Here is a 15,621-nt window from a genome sequence, read left to right on the forward strand (position 1 = left end):
AAGGATGTGAACAGACACTTCTCAAAAGAAGACATTTATGCAGCCAAAAGACACATGAAAAAATGCTCATCATCACGGCCATCAGAGAAATGCAAATCAAAACCACAATGAGATATCATCTCACACCAGTTAGAATGGTGATCATTAAAAAGTCAGGAAACGACAGATGCTGGAGAGGATGTGGAGAAATAGGAACACTTTTACACTGTTGGCGGGAGTGTAAATTAGCTCAACCATCGTGGAAGAAAATGTGGCGATTCCTCAGGGATCTAGAACTAGAAATACCATTTGACCCAACGATCCCATTACTAGGTATATACCCAAAGGATTATAAATCATGCTATTATAAAGACACATGCACACGTATGTTTATTGCAGCACTATTCACAATAGCAAAGACTTGGAACCAACCCAAATGTCCATCAATGATAGACTGGATTAAGAAAATGTGGCATATATACACCATGGAATACTATGCAGCCATAAAAAAGGATGAGTTCATGTCCTTTGCAGGGACATGGATGAAGCTGGAAACCATCATTCTCAGCAAACTATCACAAGGGCAGAAAACCAAACACTACATGTTCTCACTCATAGGTGGGAGTTGAACAATGAGAACACATGGACACAGGGTGGGGAACATCACACACCGGGGCCTGTCAAGGGGTGGGGGGCTGGGGGAGGGATAGTATTAGGATAAATATCTAACGTAAATGACGAGTTAATGGGTGCAGCAAACCAACATGGCACATGTATACCTATGTAACAAACCTGCACGTTGTACACATGTACCCTAGAACTTAAAGTATAATAAAAAATAAAAGTAAAAGTAAATAGAGATATTACTCTCTCTACTGCCTCCCTGCTATTTAAATTCATTTAAGTAAACTACATCTACTACTAAGTCCCAGGAAATATTTATTTGAATATGCATAGCAATAATTTTATGCATGCCAATTTTCCTCCTAAATACACAGACCCAGGAAATACTTCAACTGGTACAAAAGTATGTTATTTTTTCTTTCCATGAATAATCTAATGTCTGCTTAGTACCAGACTTGATGGTTAAAATGGATGTGATAATTGATAAAACTGTTAGCCCTTTTCATAAAGGGAGTGCATCTGGATTGACAAGAAAGAAGAACAGGAAAACTATTTTCAAGCTCCAATGAGAATTTCATACTTACGGAAAATTAAAATTCCTAATATTGGTTTAAAAGCCATTAGTATTCCAGCCCTAAGACAAAGCTTCTTGGAATCACCAACACCCATTAACATTGAGCTTGCCAACATGTCATTAGGGCTCACCTTCCAAGTGAATCCTAATCAACAGCATGTCCTGACACTGCAGTGACCCAAACCCCCGGTTACTCCCCACATTACAGTGGGACAGGTAAATTTCTGTGTCCCTTTTGACATGCAAATTTGCTGTGTGTGTGTGTGTGTGTGTGTGTGTGTGTGTGTGTGAAAAGACCTGAAACAGTTCATTCTCTTGTCCCATTAATTCCACTCTATGACTCCATCCTAAGAACAGAATTCTAAATATATAAGGAACTTCACACACAGATAATTCATTACATAATTTTCCAAATACTAAAAAAAGAAATTACTTATTCTAAAATCAGGATTAGTAAACTATATTACACTCATTTATAGACTATAATATAGGTATTAAATTATTTATGAAAAATCTGTAATCTAATGTAAAAATACTTGTGCTCTAATACTGAATTTAAATCTATATAAAATTTTATAGTAATACAATATTATTAAGTTTAAGGGATCAGATATACATGGAGAAAAAAACTGAAAATAAAATGAAAATATTATCAGCAGTTTTTTTTTTTTTTTTTTTTGAGACAGAGTCTTGCTTTGTTCCCCAGGCTGGAGTGCAGTTGTGCCATCTCTGCTCACTGCAAGCTCTGCCTCCTGGGTTCACTCCATTCTCCTGCCTCAGCCTCCCAAGTAGCTGAGACTACAGGCACCCGCCACCATGCCTGGCTAATTTTTCATATTTTTAGTTGAGACGGGGTTTCACCGTGTTGGCCAGGATGGTCTCGATCTCCTGACCTCGTGATCCACCTGCCTCGGCCTCCCAAAGTGCTGGGATTACAGGTGTGAGCCACCGCGCCTGGCCAGCGGTTATTCTTAGAATGGTGGGACTGGGGGTATTTTCTTCATGTTTCTTTCTTTTCTATTTATACATTTTCCTCAATGATTGTTTATTACCTTTGTAGTAGAAAATCATATACTTCCCCAACACTCAGGTTTCATTTCCAATAATTTTCAATGCTTTGATGTTTTCAAATTTAAATTTAGTTTTGTAATTTATGAATGCGTGTATATATAAAGGCTTACAAACTGTGTTTGGTTTTACCTCAACTCTATGGTTCTCAATGAGGGTTAGGGGAGTGATCTCACCTACCCTGCACCCACTGGACATTTGGCAGTGCCTTGAAACACTTTTGCTTGTCACAACTCCCAGAAAGGTGCTATTGGCATTTAATTGGTAGAGACCAGGGATGCTGTCAATCATCCTATAGTGCAGAAGACAGCACACAACTCAAAGAATTATCCAACCCCAAGTGTTCATAGTGCCAAGGTTGAGAATCCCCACCCAAAACAAAACGTTTAAAAATTATTAATATATTAATTCAAGCCTGTTGTGCAAATTCTGAGTAGCCTATTGTATTACCAGAGCCTCTGAATAAACTTGCCTGTCCATGATCTACCTAACAGTTCACTCACTCCCACAGGGCATTGAGGATGGAAAGATAAGTGCTCTACATATGCGGTGCTTGAAATTTAGCGAAAGAGAAAGACATAGACATCAAGTGTTTAATGCAGTTTGAAGTGCTATGAAACGGGCACTTGATCTAACTAGGTGGTTCAAAGGAGGCTTTCTGGAAAAAATACCTCCTAAGCTGAGCTTAAAGGATAAGAAGGAGTTAATCAGAATCATGTGAACACCTGAGAGATGTGTTCTAGAAGGAGGAGCATTCATACTTCAAAGAAAGGCATGAAGATGAAACAGTTGAGAGTGTTTGGAAAATGATGGGGAGTTTGCCAGCACTAGAGCATAAGATAGGCACAGAAGAAAGGGAGAAGGAGCCATAGGAGTTTCAGAGCCAGAGCCTCTTTTTTTCTGCCTGAGAAAGTCAAAGTATACTTCTCAGTATGGGGATGAGATTGAGATAAGACAAGTATGTTGATTTAAAAAGCATGTTGATTTAAAGTACAATCTATTAAAGATGCAATTGAAAAACCCACTAATACAGCCATACCTCAAAGATCATGTGGGTTCTGTTCCAGACCACTACAATAAGACAAATATCACAATCAAGCAAACCATACTTTTTTTTGGTTTTCCTGTGAATATAAATGTTTACACAATACTGTAGTCTATTAAGTGTGCAATAGCATTATGTCTAAAAAACAACATGCAAACTGTAATTTAAAAATACTTTACTGTTAAAAACTGCTAACAATCATTTTTTTCTTCAGCAATCTTGCAAAAAGATTAGCAAGTATAATATTTTTGCTGGTAGAACTGGCCTTAATGTTGTTGGCTGCTGCTGATCAAGGTGATAGTTGCTGAAGATTGGAGGAATTGTGGCAATTTCTTAAAATAAGACAGTGAAATTTGCCTCATTGATTGAACTCTTCCTTTCACAAGAGATTTCTCTTTAGCATATGATGCTGTTGACAGCATTTTATCCGTGGTAGAACTTCTTTCAAAATTAGACTCAATCCTCTCAAATCCTGCTGCTGCTTTCTCAAATAAGTTTATGCAGTATTCCAAATTCTTAGCTATCAATTGAATGATGTTCATAGCCTCTTCACCAGGAGTCAATTCCATCTCAAGAAACTGCTTTCTTTGCCCATCTAGAAGACACTACTCCTCATTTGTTCTAGTTTGATCATGAGATTCCAGTAATTCAGTTAAATATTCAGGCTCCACTTCTAATTCTAGTTCTCTTGCGATTTCCACCACATTTACAGTTATTTCTTCTACTGAATTATTGAACCCCTCAAAATCATTCATGAGAGTTGAAGTCAACTTTTTCCAAACTCCTGTTAGTGTTATTTTAACCTCCAGTAATGAATTGTGGAAGTTCTTAATGGCATACAGAATGGTGAATCCTTTCCAGAAAGTTTTCAATTTATTTTGTCTAGATCTATCACAGGAATCACTCTTTATGGCAGCTATAGCCTTACAAAATGTATTTCTTAAATAATAAGATGTGAAAGTCAAAATTACTCCTTGATGCAGGGGTTGCAGAATGGATGTTGTGTTCAGAGGCATAAAAACAACATTAATCTCCTATACATCTCCATTAGAGCTCCTGGACAACCAGGTGCATTGTCACTGAGCGCTAATATTTTGAAAGGAATCTCTTTGTGAGGAGTAGGTCTTAAGGGTGGGTTTAAAACTTTCAGCAAACCATGCTATAAACAGATGTGTTGTCATTTCAGGCTTTGTTGTTCCACTTACAGAGCACAGGCAGAGTAGATTTAGTATAGTTTTTTTAAAAAGTAGTGCGGACCCAAAGAGTGAGCAACAGCAAGATTTATTGTGAAGAGCAAAGGAATAAAGCTTCCACAGCATGGAAGGTGACCCGAGCAAGTTGCCTGATTTAGCATAATTTTTAAGTCAGACAAAAAGTTGACTTCAACTCTCATGAATGATTTTGAGGGGTTCAATAATTCAGTAGAGAAAGTAACTGCAAATGTGATGGAAATAGCAAGATAACTAGAATTAGAAGTGGAGCCTGAGTATTTAACTGAACTACTACAATCTCATGATCAAACTAGAACAAATGAGGAGTAACTTCTTCTAGAAGGGCAAAGAAAGTGGTTTCTTGAGATGGAATCGAATCCTGGTGAAGTATAGGTTGGAATGGTAAATGAGTACTGGCTTCAACTTAAAATCATCAGCTGCATTAGCTGCTAACAAGAGAGTCAGCATGTCCTTTGAAGCTTTAAAGCCAGACACTGACTTCTCCTCTCTAGCTATGAAACTTTTAGACAGCATCTTCTCCCAATAGAAGGTTGTTTCATCTACATTGAAAATCTGTTGTTTAGTGTACTCACTTTAGCTAGACCTTCTAGGTAACTTGCTGTAGCTACTCCAATAGCACTTGCTGCTTCACTTTGCACTCATGTTATGGAGATGACTTCTTTCCTTAAACCTCATGAGCCAACCTCTGCTAGCTTCAGACTTTTCTTCTGTAGCTTCCTTACCTCTCTCAGCCTTCACAGAGATGAAGAGAGTTAGGGCCTTGTTCTGGGTTAAGTTTTGAATTAAGGGAAGGTTGTGGCTGGTTTGATATTCTATTCAGATCCCTAAAACTTTCTCCATATCAGCAATAAGGCTGTTTTGCTTTCTTATACTTCACGTGTTCAGTGAAGTAGCACTTTTCCTTTGAGAACTATTTCTTTGTGTTCACAATTTGGCTAACTGGCCCAAGAGGCTTAGCGTTTGGCCAGTCTTGACTTTCAACATGCGTTCCTCACAAAGCTTAATACTTTCTAGCTTTTGATTTAAAGTGAGAGATATGACTCTTCCCTTTACTTGAACACTTAAAGGCCATTGTAGGATTATTAACTGGCCTAATTTCATTATTGTTGTGTTTCAGGGAATAGGCCGGCCCTGTGGAGAGGGTGAGAGACTGGGGAATGGCCAGTCAGTGGAGCAGTCAGAATACACACAATATTTATAGATTAAGTTTGGAATCTTACATGGATGTGGTTCATGGTGCTCCTAATCTGAACTCGATTATTCCTGAGGTATATGGTATAAAAATTTCTCGAGTAATACCAAAGATCACTAAAACATATATAATAATAATGAAAATGTTTGAAATACTGTAAAAATTTCCAAAATGTGATACAAAGACACAAACTGAGCACATGCTGTTGGAAAAATGGCACCAAAAGGCCTGCTCAGCAGGGTTGCCACAAGCCTTCGCTTTGTAAAAAGCCCATTATCTGCAAAGCACAACAATGTGAAGTGCAAGAACACAAGGTATCTCTGTGTTATGCCTGTATCATTGAGCCTGGGTAACACATTCCTTATAGCTCTGGACACCGTGAAAATACAGGGAAAATTCAAACTGTACTAAGGTAGAGCGTTCTCTCTTGTTCAGCTGGAGAGAAAATGAATGAACACAAATTAAGTAATTTGAGGGACAGTGCATCAGGATTTATTATTAAGTGTGTTTGCTGTACCCCGTACATCAGGAGTAACTGAATTCAGATTAGAAAGAAAGGGTGGTATTAAAGAGAGGGCGGGTTTCACTTAAAGCTGAAATGGGAAAGAAGGGTGGCATTTGTATAGGAGAAGGAGTTCTAGGAATAATATAAGCCAGGAGTTTGAAACTGAGATCAACATCAGGTGTTCTTGGAAATGCTAAGGTAGGTTTTATCAATTGCCAGTGGTTCTCAAGGCTGCTTGATGCTGAGTGCTAAAAGTGTTGCTCAGATGCAGCTCAAAGATCACCTCTTTGAGTCCTTTCTGATGCTCTCCACTTTCTAAATAGGATTGGTCAGTCTTTCTTTTATGTCCCTCTAAAATCTACATAGACGTGAGGCGCAGGCAATTTACTAAACTAATTTTTTGGTATGTTCATTTATATATAAACCCGATGTAGCCAAAATTACGTCTTTATGTTCTCAATGACTAGTACAGTTCTTGGTACACAGATCACACTCGAAAACCTTTCTTTCCTGGATGATTGAATACATGATTATGCTAATAATAGGTATGATGACTATGCAAAGCAAAGACAGCAATGATGTTAACACTACAAATAATACCCAATATTTATTGAGCTCTGTGTGATAGGCACTGTGCTGAGGAGAATTTTAACAAGTATCATTTCATTTAAATTTCAAAATAATGCCATGAGGTAGCTACGACTAGTACTCCATTTTACAAATGAGAGAACTGAGGTTCAGGTGGTTATATCTTCACCAAGATCACAGCCAGTAAAAGGAAAAGCTGGAAATGAACTCTAGGTCTGTCTCACTTCAAAGACCACGATCTTATCCACTACTTATAGATCTTTTATTTTTAAGAGAGTGTATACTTAAGGTGATTTTATTTTATTTTTTAACATTTGTTCATTGAATGTATGTGTCCTAGACTCGAAAGGCTCAATGTAGTGCAACAGTCTGAATAGCAATGTAATTTTAAAAATTAAAATGGGTCTTTAACAAATCTATGAAATAAGAGTTTGCAAACTCAATAAAAAGAGTATATTATCAACTTCTCCAAGAGACAATAATACCGAAAATGAAAACCAATAGGACAGGGCACTCAGGCATTGACTCATTGTATGACAATACCAGGCAGATGGCTTAATTTGTATAACAACTATCTCAGTTGGTCCAGCACTGTGAAGTTAGGGGAAAGGAAGTCATTTTATTGAAAAAACGCATGTGTTAATTCAAATAACTTGACAGTTTGGCAGACAATTCCACCAACCCCCTAAAAAGAGACTAGACCCCCATCCCCTCAATAGTACAGAAGGGATAGAAAAATCTAGTTAAATTTCCAAAAAACAATAAGTCATCAACCTGAGACCCCCTTCTCAATGGTTCCCTTTATTGCCAACTCTAGAACAAGGGCTGGCAAAATACAGTGGTAGGCCAAATCTAGTCTATTCTCAATTTTGGTATCACCTGCCAGCTAAACATTGTTTCGCATGTAAAATAATGGTTAAAAAGGCAGACATTAAATAAATGTATTGTGACATATGAAAATTGTATGGGATTCAAAGAGCATCTACAATGTTTTATTAGAACATGGCCACACCTATCTGTTTGCATATTATCTACGGCTGCTTTTGTGCTACAACAGAGTTGAGGAGTTGTGACAGACTGCATGGCCCACAAAACCTAAAATGTTTACTACTGAAAAAGCTGGCTGGTCACTGCTTGAGAATCAAGCTCAGCAGGTGTCAGACAACTTGGCACAGAACACACTGCAGATACCATGGGTTTGGCCTTTCCAACTTATTACCTAACTCAATGGTTCTCAAAGTTTGGCCCCTGGACCAGCAGCATGATCCTCAAGTAAGAACCCATTAGAAATGTGAATTCTCAGACCCCAACCCCAGATTTACTGAATTGGAAACTCCATGGGTTGGGCCTAACAATCTGTGTCTAACAGGTCAGCTAGGTGATTCTGAAGCATTCTTCAGAGAACAGCTAGTCAAACTCAAGAAACTGGAACATGGCAACTGTTTTTTCAACACGATTACAAGAAAGGCACTTATTGGCTCCTATTTGTGGATGAAGAATAGAGCCAGATATTCCACTTATATTTTAGTATTCCTACAATAATCTTCAAAGATTGGGATTATTAACCCCATTATATGGAAAAGGAAATTGAAGCTTGGGAAGATTAAGTAACTTGTTCACAGTTAGTGAATTAGGACTTCAACTCAAATCTCTCTGCTTTATAGCCTATACTCTTCCCTCTCGCCTTATTCTGCCTTCTCCCTTATTATGTGAGAGAAGGAGAAAAGCACCTGTGGGCCCCTGGCAGGAGCTGAGCTGGTTTATTAGTTAGGTCTTGGTGTTTTCTTGATGATTATAAACCATTTCATAGAATATGAACATCAGAAAACACCACTGTGGAGCCATGGTTGATCAATATAACAACAAGAGCACTCTATAATCATGTTTGAACAGAGGCAAAAAGATGAACTTTTTCTCTTTTTTTTGAGATGGAGTTTTGCTCTTGTTGCCCAGGCTGGAGTGCAGTGGCGTGATCTTGGCTCACTGTATCCTCCACCTCCTGGGTTCAAGCGATTCTCCCACCTCAGCCTTCGGAGTAGCTGGGATTACAGGCATGCACCACCACGCCTGGCTAATTTTGTATTTTTAGTAGAGATGAAGTTTCTCCATGTTGGTCAGGCTGGTCTCAAACTCCTGACCTCAGGTGATCCACCCACCTCGGTCTCCCAAGGTGCTGGGATTATAGGTGTGAGCCACTGCGCCTGGCCAAACATGAACTTTAAACCACAAAATAATCAAATACCTCCTATCCCAGCTAATACGAGTAACAGCTGCTTCTTTTCCTATTACAGCTTTTGTCTCTGTCTAGTCTTCACTACTTGCAGACACAAGTTACCCAATCACAGCATGACTCTGGCTTCTTGACAGCTTCCTGTCCAGGTCAATGTCTTGCTCACTTAAACCTTCTCCAAAGGCACCAAAATGAGCTCAAACCCTGTAATAAGTCCTAACACTCTCTGAGACATCCACAGGTGCTTTTCTGCAGCATGTATTCTCTCTCTCTGCAACGAATAATAAATGAAAAGTATTCAACCACAGGTGTGTTTCCTGATGATATTTGGCTGGAGGCCATTCCCCTTCCACTCCCCTCACTGCCCACTTAAAATTATAGCTCTCCTCTTCCAGCCTGGGTGAGGCACAAGTTACCAAAGTAAGTAAAAATAATTAGAACTGGAAAATAATAGTCCCCAGACTAATCAGTATCAAGCACATTGCCAGGTCCAAGCAGAAACTTGGTATTTTAAATAATTAATGAAATTTTCAGTGCCAATCTGATTACAAAAATGATTTCAGGAAACTGCCTGTCTTTTAAAAATATAGTTCAAATTTCTGCTTTTAGTTTCTAGTCTCTACCTGTCAAAGTTTTGGATCTCTCAACTCTTGAGATGTAAAATGTCACTTATCTTTATGCAGTCTTCCCCAAAATCTTCTAGATGGCTCTTCTCTTTGAGTTTTCTAAAGGCCTTACTCCCTCTCACAATACTTTTTCATCTTGGATTAGTTATTCATGAGCTGTTTGGCCTCTAACCAATTCGGAAATTTCTTGAAGGCAGTAAAACACCTGACTATCCTCCCTTCCCTTCCACACAGTAATACATATTTGTTATATTTTGGCAATAAATCTAAACGTTTTTCCAGTTACAGAATTGAAAGTGTTGCTTTTCCATCAAACCAGAGCTCATATAAGCGGGGATTCTGCAACTCATTGTTGGTTATCTTAATTGAAATTATCTCCCTGGCTCAGGAGTTCTAACAAACAGATGTGTTTGGTGTGCAGGTATCTTCACTTTGCCAGGGGATTTTGATGTGAAATATTACTAACAGAAAAAAATATATATAACAAAAATCTTAATCAATGAATCAACAGTTTTTAGGCTACTATGGAAACCTGAAAGTGATACTGGAAGTTATTATGTGGGATAAACAGATACGAACTGGCACTATTCCTGTATGAAAGCAAATGGCATTCAGGTCATAATTTTCTTCAGTAACTTCTATTTACCAAGCACTGTGCTAAACAGCAAGGATAACTGTATAATTAAGGAGAAGGAGTAAAACAGTCAACTCCTCTCCTACATTTTATCGTTGTTCCAGGAATTTCACGTGGTGTATCATGGCCCTGTGCTTGTACATGGTGTTACCTCACCCAGCGTTTTACATAGAGTACTTGGATAAGCACCATTCTTACATATCAATCTTATACACTTCTCTTCATCCATAAAAACCAGAATTAGAGGTCACCTCCACCATGGAGTCATCTCTGATTGCTTTCATCTCCTCTACTTGGACTTAATTACCTTACATTCTTCTTGGATTTTCTTGTACTGGTCTATTTACCATGATGTATTATATTTTTTATTTGTTAGTATTCTTTTTCTTCTTATGCAACTGAGAATATCTTGAAGGCAGCAACTATCTTTAATTGATCTCTATATTCTGGAGCCTAGCCTAGTGCCTGACATCCTGTAGACAATCAATAAATATTTATTAAATGCAAGCCATGTGAAAACAAGTGCCAAAGTACTGGTAATTATTAAAGTTAGATAATGAATATATGACAATTCATTACACTTTTTTCTATACCTTGTTTTATGTGTAAAATTTTTCAAAATAAAAAGTTTACAATAATCGAAGACCTTGTAAGATAGCGGATTAATCTACCCAAAGTTTTAAGTTCCTTCCACTATACCTATAGCTATGATCTCTGCGTACTCCACATTTCTTTCTTTTCTCATAAAAAAGATATTTAATAAAGCCAAACAAAGTTGCTCTGAAATAAAGTGTAAGTATATTGTTTCCAAAGAGCTTCATGTCATGGATATCATTAAATAAGAACTTCTGGAAAAACTGGAAATGGACAGTTCTCCCCAAGTATTTTATTGAGGAGGGAATTCTGTGGATTTTTGTCCTTCTAATCTCCCATCTGAATTGCTACAAAAGCATAACTAGTATCTCTGCTTCCACTTTCTTTCTTTTTTTTTTTTTTTTTTGAGATGGAGTCTCGCTCTGTCGCCCAGGCTGGAGTGCAGTGGCGAGATCTCGGCTCACTGCAAGCTCCGCCTCCTGGGTTCACGCCACTCTCCTGCCTCAGCCTCCCGAGTAGCTGGGACTACCGGCGCCTGCCACCTCGCCCAGCTATTTTTTTGTATTTTTAGTAGAGACGGGGTTTCACCGTGTTATTCAGGATTGTCTCCATCTCCTGACCTCGTGATCCACCCGTCTCGGCCTCCCAAAGTGCTGGGATTACAGGTGTGAGCCACCGCACCTGGCTCTGCTTCCACTTTCTTAACTGTGAACTCATCTTCACCTACTCCCAGGTTGACCTACCTAAAACACGGATCTGTCCCACTTGCTCCCCCAAAGTTGAAGTCTTTAAGTCAATGGCTCTTCAATGGTTAGGGAATAAGTGTGCACTTCTAGTGGTGAACCCCAAGTAACTTGTCCAGCCACATATTTTAATGTTCTTAGACCCATGTGCTATGAGCCATATCCAATTCACGGTCCTAATCCATGCAAGCCACCCACTGTCTGTGCTTAGATTCACAGCTCAATTTCTATGCTCAGCCTGGAATCTTCTTCCTGGATTTTCCAATTTGGGAAACCTTCTCCCACTCCAAGGTCCTGTACGACTAGTTTTTCTTCTCCATTAAACCTTCCCTGGAGTCCTTTCCAGAACGAACATTTCTACCTGTGCTTCTACTGGCCATGGCCTGGGCCTATGCCCAGCATTATTTTCTGCTGCCTTGTTTAGTAAGTAGTCTCCTTTACCAGAATGTAAGCTTGTTGAGGGCACTTTAATGTTCATCTTGCACTTTCCCACCCTCTCAGTCAATACCCAACAGGGTACCCTGCACACGTTAGAATTCAATATGACAAGATTACAAACTAAAGTATGAAATGATGAGCTTAATCTCATGAGTGTTCTTTCTCCTTCCGCTTACTAATAAGTGGATATGTGCAAAATTTCAAATCCCTATAGTAAAATCACATTGGTTGTTTTGATCTTCTTTACAAATTGCTTTTGAGTCCTAAGTCATGAATTTCAATTAAAACTTTTTTTAAAACAAGACTATCAAAATTGGAAACTAAAACAAATAACTGTTTCTCTTAACCCTTTTCTATCTGTGTCTAATTCTAGTCAACATTAGAGATGAAAATATTAAGGCAATACTGCTTTATCTCAACATTAATATGGGCCCTCTCATTCAAATAGACTTAGAAGTACTTTCTAATGTATTATACAGAAAATCACACTGGAGAAAATATTCCATGATGGTACCATTGAGGTATCACTGCTTCCTGAGGACAACATGTAAGCTCAATGCTGCCTAAAAGAAGCTCAAATTTCTACTCTGGGCCTTTTCACCTTCACTTCTCCACCATAAAAAAAAAAAAAAGAGGCTAATTCTCTGGACTATTGTGGGTCATATTTTCTAGGTGGTGCAATCTTAGTGAAGAGTTTAGCAATTTGCATTGGGATAACCCTGTCAGCCTTCATTATTTTCAGTAGAAAGAATGAAGGCTCTGATAATCTAATTTTTTATGGTGGTTTGCACTTTAGCTGCCTTTTTTTCTCAAACCTTTACTTGGCTACTGATCAAAAAGTCCAGGTTCTGTTTCTGCTTAGACAATGTCATAGTCTAAATAAACAGGCAGCAGGCCTAGGATAGAGGTGTCACCTTCTCATTGGACTTCATCCTCAGACTCTGCTTGAACTGGACATTCATCATGATTGAATGTAAGTCACATTTGGTCAAAATTCAGTGCAGATCTTAGAGGTCTGACAGGGGCTGAGGAGACCACTTGGCTTGCTTTTGTCCTAATCTTGCCTCTAATCTATGACAAACATCAGTGGTCTGGCTTAGCTCATTTATATCCCATGCTTGGGTCCCATTCCTGGGTTGAGGTCAGAGCCTTGTAGAAATTACATGCCCATTATATGATTTTCTTTTAAATGCATTTGCCGAAAATATTTCACATGGTATTAGCCAATTCAGGAAAAGACTCAAGAATTCCAGAAAATTCCCATGTGCATTTTCATTTATTCCCTTTCTCAATATTAAGGAAGATGTATAAAAGTATGTTGTAGTAGGAAAAGCACTGTGTAGGATTCAGTAGTCTTTGGTTTTGATCCTGCTTCTGCTCCCAGTTACATTTGCCTTATGACAAGTCAGTTAACTTTACTGGATTGTAGTTGTCTCCTACGCAAAATAAGAGTTGGCCCAAACTGGTATTTCCTAACACGTATTTCAGAGGAAAAAGGGATTGACTCAACAAGTATATGTGGGTCTTCCCTCATGTATGGTGATAACATGCATCCTTGTATTTTAGCATGATCATGGATTCTATATTGAATTAAAAGTTTCTCCAGCTTACTGAACATTTCACATAATATCTATAAATATTTATGTACATCTCTATGTGTATGTTTGTGTGTGTAGATATAGAAATATAGATTCAGATATGGATAGGAATATGATTTAGTTATCTCTCCCAAGGAAGACTTTTCAGACCAACTCAAAATTTCTATGGTTCTAGTTGGGGGAGTCAGGTTTACAATTCTAATTTTCATTTTGTTGAAACTCAGATTTGAAGTCTGAATCTGCAAACCTTCAGCTTTAAGTGATATGAAACAGACCTTGAAGAATAAAAGCTGAATCGTTACCAGGAGCCTTACACTTGGGACTTTTGATTTTAAATTTCTATGTTATTAACTTTGACAATATAAGAACTGTGCGCTATCCTCATAATACTGTGAAAATTGACTTCCTCAATACATTTGTGGAGGTTGTCCTTTAGAACCTAACTCTGAAACCAAGTCAGCTCCAGTACAATGCACTAAAGTTGGGGGCTATGGCTCAACTAAGTCCAGAGAGCGAAAACGTGGTGACAAAACAGAAGCAAATTATTCCAATCATAGAAATTGAAATTGCTAGTACTGTATTAAGACACCAGCATTTAGTGCATTGAGGCAGAAATCTCAAGAGAATGCAAAATTGTGTAACATTGGAGAGACCTGCCTATGCATTTATTTCCTTCAGGGGTTAAATAAAACTACTGTGAAATATAAGAAAAGGAAAAAGAACTAAATTCTGAGGTTTTAATCCCATTGCAGTATTATTTGTATTGTGTCTAAGCAGAACTTATTGAGAATACTTTAAAGAAGATACGAAGATTACAATAGAATATATGTTCTCATATTGTCTAAACAGTTAGAACCTAATGAACTTACTTTGTAGAATAAAAGGACTTTATGAAGATAAGATACATTGGCCATCATTAACATATTAACAGAAACAACCTGTATACCGGATCTTGTTTGGGATGATGTCATCATAGATATCAGGTCTTAGCTCCTATAGTTAGAAAGATTACAGAAAGCATAGGCAAGTTTAAATATTTCCATCTCCCCACATTAAACACAATGTGAGAGGTAAATATTCATAACTTGGCAATAAAAGATCATATCCATTTCTGGAAGAAATATTAGCAAGTATCTCACAGACGCCATTCTGTCACTTAGGAAGAAAGAAGAAATTGCATGTAGAATTGATATCAAATGATTTAGGTTTAAATGATTCAAGGGCTATTATTTTAGTAAAAGCATTATTTCATAAACAATATGTGTGTGTGTTTGATACATACATATACATTCAAATAGTTAAAGCAAAGTTAATTAACTTTTTAAAACTCCAATCTTTGAATAACAAAATTCATTTTGGATAGCAAGAGTAAAATTTATGTTAGATGGATCTAATTTTTATTGATAGCAACAGTCCTGTCTCGTGTGTATGAGTTCCTACTCAGGACACACATGAGCAATGAGACTCACTGGGGAATGCAAATGAAACACTTGCAAATCAAATGTTCAAAGCACATTTTTTGCTGAGCACCCATTAACTCAATTTCATATCAAAAGCTTACCCATTTTATATCATAATAAACCACCCGGGTTCACCCCCACACCTCCTAACTAATGAGGCACACACAGATATTCTCTTCACAAATCAAGATACTCTTTCATAGGATGAAATCACTAATGACATTAAGGTGTGGTAACCAACATGAACTTGACAACCAAATACCAACCCGTATTATCACCCCATAGGAGAGAGTCCTAACTCCCCACCTTAGAAAAATATTTAACCCACAAAATACTAAACCCAAGTAGATTTCAAATAGAAAGATAATGGTACAATATCCCTTCCCTTCTAATATCAAATATCTAGATAAACCAAAATGAACTGTCCAGCCACTAGGATGCTCTATGCCAAACATGCATATTTTAAAACTTTTACTTTGAGTATTAAGGCT

General features: G+C 37.8%; 1 protein-coding gene across 6 annotated transcripts in view; it reads right to left on the bottom strand.

The window, feature by feature from the left end:
• Positions 1-15,621, bottom strand: part of KCNIP4 (potassium voltage-gated channel interacting protein 4) — a 1,223,194-nt gene that overhangs the window by 239,117 nt on the left and 968,456 nt on the right. The gene's annotated exons all lie outside the window — the stretch shown is intronic.

Source organism: Pan paniscus, chromosome 3, assembly GCF_029289425.2.
Source record: "Pan paniscus chromosome 3, NHGRI_mPanPan1-v2.0_pri, whole genome shotgun sequence".
Lineage (NCBI taxonomy): Eukaryota > Metazoa > Chordata > Mammalia > Primates > Hominidae > Pan > Pan paniscus.